The sequence below is a fragment of the Apus apus genome, chromosome 10, assembly GCF_020740795.1.
Source record: "Apus apus isolate bApuApu2 chromosome 10, bApuApu2.pri.cur, whole genome shotgun sequence".
Taxonomy (NCBI): domain Eukaryota; kingdom Metazoa; phylum Chordata; class Aves; order Apodiformes; family Apodidae; genus Apus; species Apus apus.
The window spans coordinates 12,895,970-12,902,481 of record NC_067291.1 but is presented as its reverse complement, the minus strand read 5'-3'; the positions used below and the strand labels follow the sequence as shown (position 1 = coordinate 12,902,481).

At 50.0% G+C, this 6,512-nt stretch overlaps 1 long non-coding RNA gene across 1 annotated transcript; it reads right to left on the bottom strand.

Annotated features, from left to right (window-relative positions):
- Positions 1-3,672: 3,672 nt before the first annotated feature.
- LOC127388869 (uncharacterized) lies at positions 3,673-5,921 on the bottom strand. The gene is made up of 2 exons (XR_007890467.1): positions 5,624-5,921; positions 3,673-3,896 (listed from the first exon to the last, which is right to left on the bottom strand). It is a non-coding gene; the product is annotated as an uncharacterized LOC127388869 (long non-coding RNA).
- Between the last annotated feature and the right edge of the window lie 591 nt (positions 5,922-6,512).

The following is a 6,512-nucleotide window of genomic DNA, read 5'->3' as shown; positions in this document are numbered from 1 at the left end:
ATGCACACTGCTTCTTTGTAAAGGCACAGCAAACCATGCTACAGAGTGCACTGCCCCAGGCATTCCTAAACTATCTTGTCCTGTGTCAGCAAGATGCCTTCAGAACTCTCTATAGAGCTTTCACGGCTCCATTTTCCCTCTGCTCCCACCCTGTGCATTTCAATACAGTAAGGAAAGGATTCAGCCTTAATTGAAATTCCTTTCATCAGCCCAGATATAGCCTGAACAAAGATACTGACATAAAAAAGCAGTCAGGAACATATCTTTAAAATGTCAGTTTGCCAGTGACAGGCATAAAATGCAGTCACTGCAAATCAAGACTCTAAACCTTCATTGTATATCACATAACTGCCACTTCCCCCTCCTGTCCCCCACTATCCCTTCCATAAGTTTTGATGTTTATATACCTTTGTTTTCCTTTCTACATTCTTCTCATACTGTATTCACAGCAAATCTGAGGATAGTTTGATTAAACTCCTGCAAACCTTAGAGAAAGCACTTTTAAACCCTGAATAGTGTAATTTATCTCAGGCTCATACTTCTGAGGAAATCAATCATTCAGGCTCCATGGGTCTTCTCTACTATTTTTCCTTTTTTTTTTTTTTTAATTCATTTTAGTAAAGTAATTGATGTGCTTTTGTCCATATAGACCTCTTAAGTTTAATGCTACATGGTTCTACATGGCAGGAAATTGCTACGACCTTGCTCTGCTGCAGAAAGAGAAAGAAGACATGAAAGTTCTTTCCACTGGCACAATGAAGGGAAGGATACACCCAACAGAAAAAACATAAGCATGGGTGACCTACTGAAGGCTATATTTAGCTCGCTTACCGTGGGTGACTAATTTAGGTGTTACACCTAAAGTCTTGACTACAGAGAGACCAGGGTCTGGCACTCTGGCAGCTTGCGTGATGGGAAACATCAACCACCCTCTTGAGCTTCAAGGCCACGCTAAGCACAAGGACCAGCTTGAGCTGTCTGCAAAGGAGGCTGCTGTGTCCAACTGCCAAGGGTGGATGAAGAGCCATGACCCCCATGCCTGCTTTGTCTATGGCAACATCTTGGAAAGGTACACAGTGTGCTGCCACCAACAGTGAGGCTGGTCTCTCTGGGGTGGAGGACCTGTCATGTCCCAGAAGTAGCAAGTTACTGCCCTGACTCTCCCTTCCTGCTGGCAGTAGAAGGAGCAGCAAAGGCCAGCTCTCAGGGGCTCAGTAGCTGGCGCTCCTTCCTTGCTCCATCCCTTCTCCCTGCTCTTGTTTCCTCTGCAGCAGTGGTTTAGCATTAGCCTGGCACTGGTTTGCTGGGGGCAGCAACAGTACATCTTACATACCTAGCAGAGAAACGTGAAACTCCTCTATGTTTCTAAAGAGCTGCTTAGTTTAAAAAAGTTATTGACGCCCTTTTGTTATTCCTTATTAGTGCCTAGAGTTTTAGCTGTGAAGCTAAGAAACAGATCAAAAGCTAAAATCTAATTATTCAACTAAAGACAAGCAAATGGAGGAACAGATGGAAACAATGAGACACTCGCTGCTCTAAGTGCGCAATGAAGGTATTGCTTTCAAATCCTGATCCCCTACCAGCTCTGGCTGCATCGTGGGTTCTTTCTTGAGGCCTAATACATCCCCATCAGATGATCTCTGCTAGCTCCACTGGCTAGCACATCCCATACAGCATTCTTGACCTCACTGACAAGGTTTTCAGTGTGTCCTCACACAACCTTTCGTCATTTTCTCACTAGCACCACAATGATATATGTCTCCAGTAAGTTCTTGGTGCTGCCACCACCTATTGCCCATGCACTGTCATTTTCAGAGGCACCACTTTCCACTGCGTCTGCTTCTCTTGTGTTTGGGAGTGTCCTCTTCCATCCCCAGAGTGAATTATTTTTTCTCTTTCAAATCCTTCTTTCAAGCATACCTTTGGCCAGAAACTGCAAAGAACTGGACAGTGACTTGGCTGATGAGAACACAGCTGAGTATGCTGACTATTTCCCTAATTATTTCAAGCATTTCATTATTTCCCTGCGCCTTAGCTTCTTAAACTCCAGTGTGATTTCTTGCCTTGTGCTCCAACTGGGGGAAGCATTTCCTTTCAGTATTGCTACTACTTTAACATACTTCAGAACAGGCCTGGGATAGATACACTGATATTAACTTACATGAGCAGCAAGAAATGATGCTTGCACTCTTTGTGCACTCTATGTCCAGGAAATAAGCAAAAATGCATTGAGGAACTTCCTAGTCTGAATTTGGAATTTGCAGCCAGTCCTGCCATCAGATGCTGGGTGCACGTGTGCAGGTGTGAGATTGTGGGCTGTTTATCCAGCTGTAACAGTCACACAGTTGGCAAGCAGCAGCAGGAAGTTAGGCATGGCTAATGTTTTAGATACTTAATCTTCACAGTGCTGCTGCCAGGTGTCTTCTTTGGCTTCAGTCTCCCTGACTTCTCGCCTATTCTTTTGTCTATCTAGTGTTTCAGGAAAAGGAAGTAGAGTGCAAAATGCTCTGCCCTTGGAACAGGCACAGTGAGACTACAGGACATGGAAATAATAAGACACAGCCAAGCACCGTGTGCTCTGTTTGTTACATTTACCTTTTTGGTAGCTATCTGAAGATTTTCCCTGCTCACCTAAGGCATCTTTCTAGGTCCATCAGCAATTCATTAAAGGCTGATAGTAAAAGTAGCCTAGATAACACATTTTCCTGTGGGTTACTGCCCATCTCTTAGGGGGCTTGAGAATTTGTCTATTATTAAGTGCTTGCACATTCTACCCTTGCAGGCCATATATTAACATTAAGTGAAGAAGCGGGGTGCTTCACTGAGCCTTAGTGCCATGTGAGTGACAAGGCACAAGAGTAGGGACATCTTTCGTTACAGACCATTAAAAAGATGAGTTATGCAGTAAGAGAGCAAGCAGAAATACTTGTTTTCCTTGAGATTTTCATAGTATTTGGTCAAGTGAAAACTATGCAGGTGCCTGCTGGCTGCAAAATGAAAAGGAGGAGAAAGAGCAGAGGGTAGTATGGAGTTGGGGGAAAAGATTTGAGACAACAGGGATCATTGGACTGAAGCAGTAGTATTGAGGGGAACACACAGAGGAAAGATCCAAACCAGCTGCTCTTTAAGCAACAGTTTCAGATATTGAGCCTGAGAAATACTGGCACAGTCCCTATGAGTTGTCTCTCTCTGCCCACCACAGCTAAGTACCTGGGCATCCTGGAAGACTTGCACAACCTGGAAACAGCCTCATCCCAGGGAAAGTGTGACATCTCTAGCAAAAAAGGCAGCTGAAGGAAGGGAGGAACAAGCTATGAGGAACTGAAGCTATCTGTGGTGGTGGAAGTAGCCAGCATGGTTGTTTGTCAGGCTGCTGTAATTAGGACAGCTCTGAGGCTTCTCCGAAGTGTTAAGAGAATAAACCAAGCTCTGGGCAGTGCCAGGGACAGGGTGTGTGTGAGAGGCACGGAGCTGTCTGTGCCCAGCTTCCCACAGCCACCCCTTCAGCCCAGCAAGCTGCAACGCAACCCCCCAGGACTACCGTGGGTGACAGAAGGTTAGAGATGTGGCTGCCACTGATGCAGGACACAAATGGATGGATAAAAATGGTCTTAACTTGTGCATTATAGGTCTCTTGACAACTTGGAATACAGAATACACACTATATGATAATTTCAAGTCCTGATTGCTTTATTTTCTTGAGCAACAAACTCGGGGACACTGTGTTTTCAGGTTGCCATGATGGCAGCAGTGTCCAGGAACTCTTTTTTTCTTAACTTCTGCATTTTTCTCACCCAGCATTATTTCCATTTCAGTCACTCCCTCTTGCTCCTTTCTTCATTTGTTCTCCCAGAATAAATGTTATCTTTCGTGAGGAGGCGCCCACTGTGCAGGAACTACGAGAGATGGATTGAGATTAATGTAAACTCCAGGGAGTGTATGATGAGAACAATGAAGAAACTCTAATAACTAATAAGGTTTGCACAGCCCAGTTCACCCATTGAGCAAATTTCATGACACTTCCCCTTGGATTCAAAGAAAGCACTTTAATCTCCCTATGCGGGAAAAGGTTCTTCTTCTTCCCCACACCCTACTATAAACATGACCTAAGGAAGGACCAGGGTGGAGCATGGGAAATACTGTCCTTTGAATTGTCTATTCTTTAGAGTGGCAATCTGCTCATGATATAACAGCCTCTGCTGTCTGGCTCCAGGCGAGGCATAGGGTCTTTGAAAAGGTTCTGAGAAATGGTAGTTTCAGCTGGTGCTACATGTCCAAATCCCAGCTCTTATCTTGGTTTCAGTGTGTGTGCAGTGAGAGGGACGCACAACAGCAGTGCAAGATGGGCTTCTCTCAGATCTCATCAGCCAAGTCACTTCTCAGGGTATAGCCAGGGTTTTCTCAGGGTCATATCAATCTTCCCACAGAATATCAACAGTGCCTCTTCTAACAGCAGGGGTGGGGCTTGAGGCCATTTGTGACAGCCAGGGAATTTCACAGGGTTCCTCATTTATCTGTTCCGTATTTTCTTTATCCAGATTTTTCTGCCACATTCCATGGAACAGGAGTCCCTTTCATAATTTCATGGGACATCCAAACAACCTTCACGCGGGGTATGTTGGCTGTCTCTGCCACCTGAAAGAACCCAGTGTCAGCAGGTGGGACATGCTTCATTACCCTACCCAAAATCTGGGCCCTGCCACCCTTCCATGTGGGACATGCCTGGGACACAGGTAATAAACTGGATGTTCTCTTCCCTCTGGAGGAAACAGTACCTGTGTGCCAGAGGCCATGATTTCAAACTGGTTAGGGATACACACACTTCATTTTTCTCCCTTGTAGACTCAATTATTGCTGGCTGAATTGTAAGATTTCTAAAATTCCCATTCCTAGCAAAACTAAAGACTGAAGCAGATGGGGGTTGGTGTCACTTTTGACATTCCAAAGACAAAGGAATACCACGCAGGACCAGCTCTTTCGTATACAGGCTTTGCACTCACTTTCTTAGAGTTGGCAAATGCTAGCACTGAAAGAAAAGTTCCTCTCGGGCTTGTCACTCATGAAATGACCTCAGCTCAAGGTTCTTGTTTTTGGTAACTGTGTTCCTAGTAGGTACCGAGGCAGGTCATGGACACACCTGGGGGGAGCACCATAAAGGGGTGGACGTGCCTCAAGGCAGGGCACTGCCTGGGTGGGCAGGATCCACACGCTAAGTACAGCTGCACAGGTGTATTTACCTTCAGTTTTTCACTTGGGCTACGTTACAGGGTGTGGTTTTGTTGTTTTTTTTTTCCAGCAAGCACCCAGTGCCGGTTAATTCATTTAAAGTTATAACCTGTGTTAATAAAACGTTACACGCGTTACACTGTGACACAAATGTTACAGAAAAGTGTCACCCTGATGTCTTTTGCCCACAATCTTTTGCCTTCTGTGCCTGGATTGAGGAAGACGTCAAGAGACAAAGTACCAGCAGCACCGATGCACAGGCCCTGCCATATGCCCTAAGTGATTTGCTACTTCGTTCAACAAATGGTTCGGTGTACGGGCTAGTAGCCTGATTTTTTCAGGGAACGACCCTTCTGCAGTTGCACCGTTTCCCGTGGTACCTCTTGCAACCACTGACCAATTCCAGCCGACAGGTACAGAGGCCTCTCTGGCTTTCCCTCTGGAACGGCACCGGCTGTGGAGCAGCTCTGCCCGCCGTCCCGCACCGCTACACCGGCAGCTCTTTAGGAGCGAGCCTCCGGGCCACCGGGCACCCCTCATCCCAGCCCGGGGCTGACCAGGAATGCCGCCCGCGCCCTGCCATGCCAGGGCTGAACGCGGCCTCGGCAGCAGACGGCGCTTTCCTGGGGGTGACCCAGCACGCCGGGGCGGGAGGGCCCGGCAGCAGCGGGAGGGGCGGCCCCGCCAGGCCCCGGCCCGGCCCCGCCGGCCGCGCGAAACGGCCCCGGCCCCGCGCGCGTGCGCCGGAGCGGGGCGAGGGGGGAGGGGGCGCGAGCGCTCCCGCTACACGTGACCGCGGGGGGCGGGGGTGTCCCTTAAAGGGCCAGGCCTGCCCCGCGCGCCCCGCCCGGAGCTCGCGCCCCGCCCCGCCCCTCCCCGCGCACCTGCCGGGCGGCCCGGCGCCAGGCGCGGGGGGGCGGGCGCGAGGCGCGGCGCGGCGGGGCGGGCGGCGCGAGGCACCTGCGGCGGGAGGCCCCGCTCCCCGCCCGTAACCCGGAAGCGCTGCGGCGGGAGGAGCGGAGGGCGCGGGGACATGGCCGCTGCCCGCTCCCGCCTGCGCCCCGCCGCCGGCATGGCCCTGCGCGCCGCCCCGCGCCGCTGAGCCTCGACCTTGCCTTCTCCTTCTCCTTCCCCTCCGCGGCGGAGCCTCCTGCTCCTCTTCCTCCCGCCGCTCGGACGCTGCCTGGGCCGGGCTGGGGGCGGTAGCGCTGCTGGGGGGGGGGGGCCCTTGGTGGCGTGCGGGGCTGGGGGCGCGTGTGGTGCTGCGGGGGGAGGCCCTTTCCCGG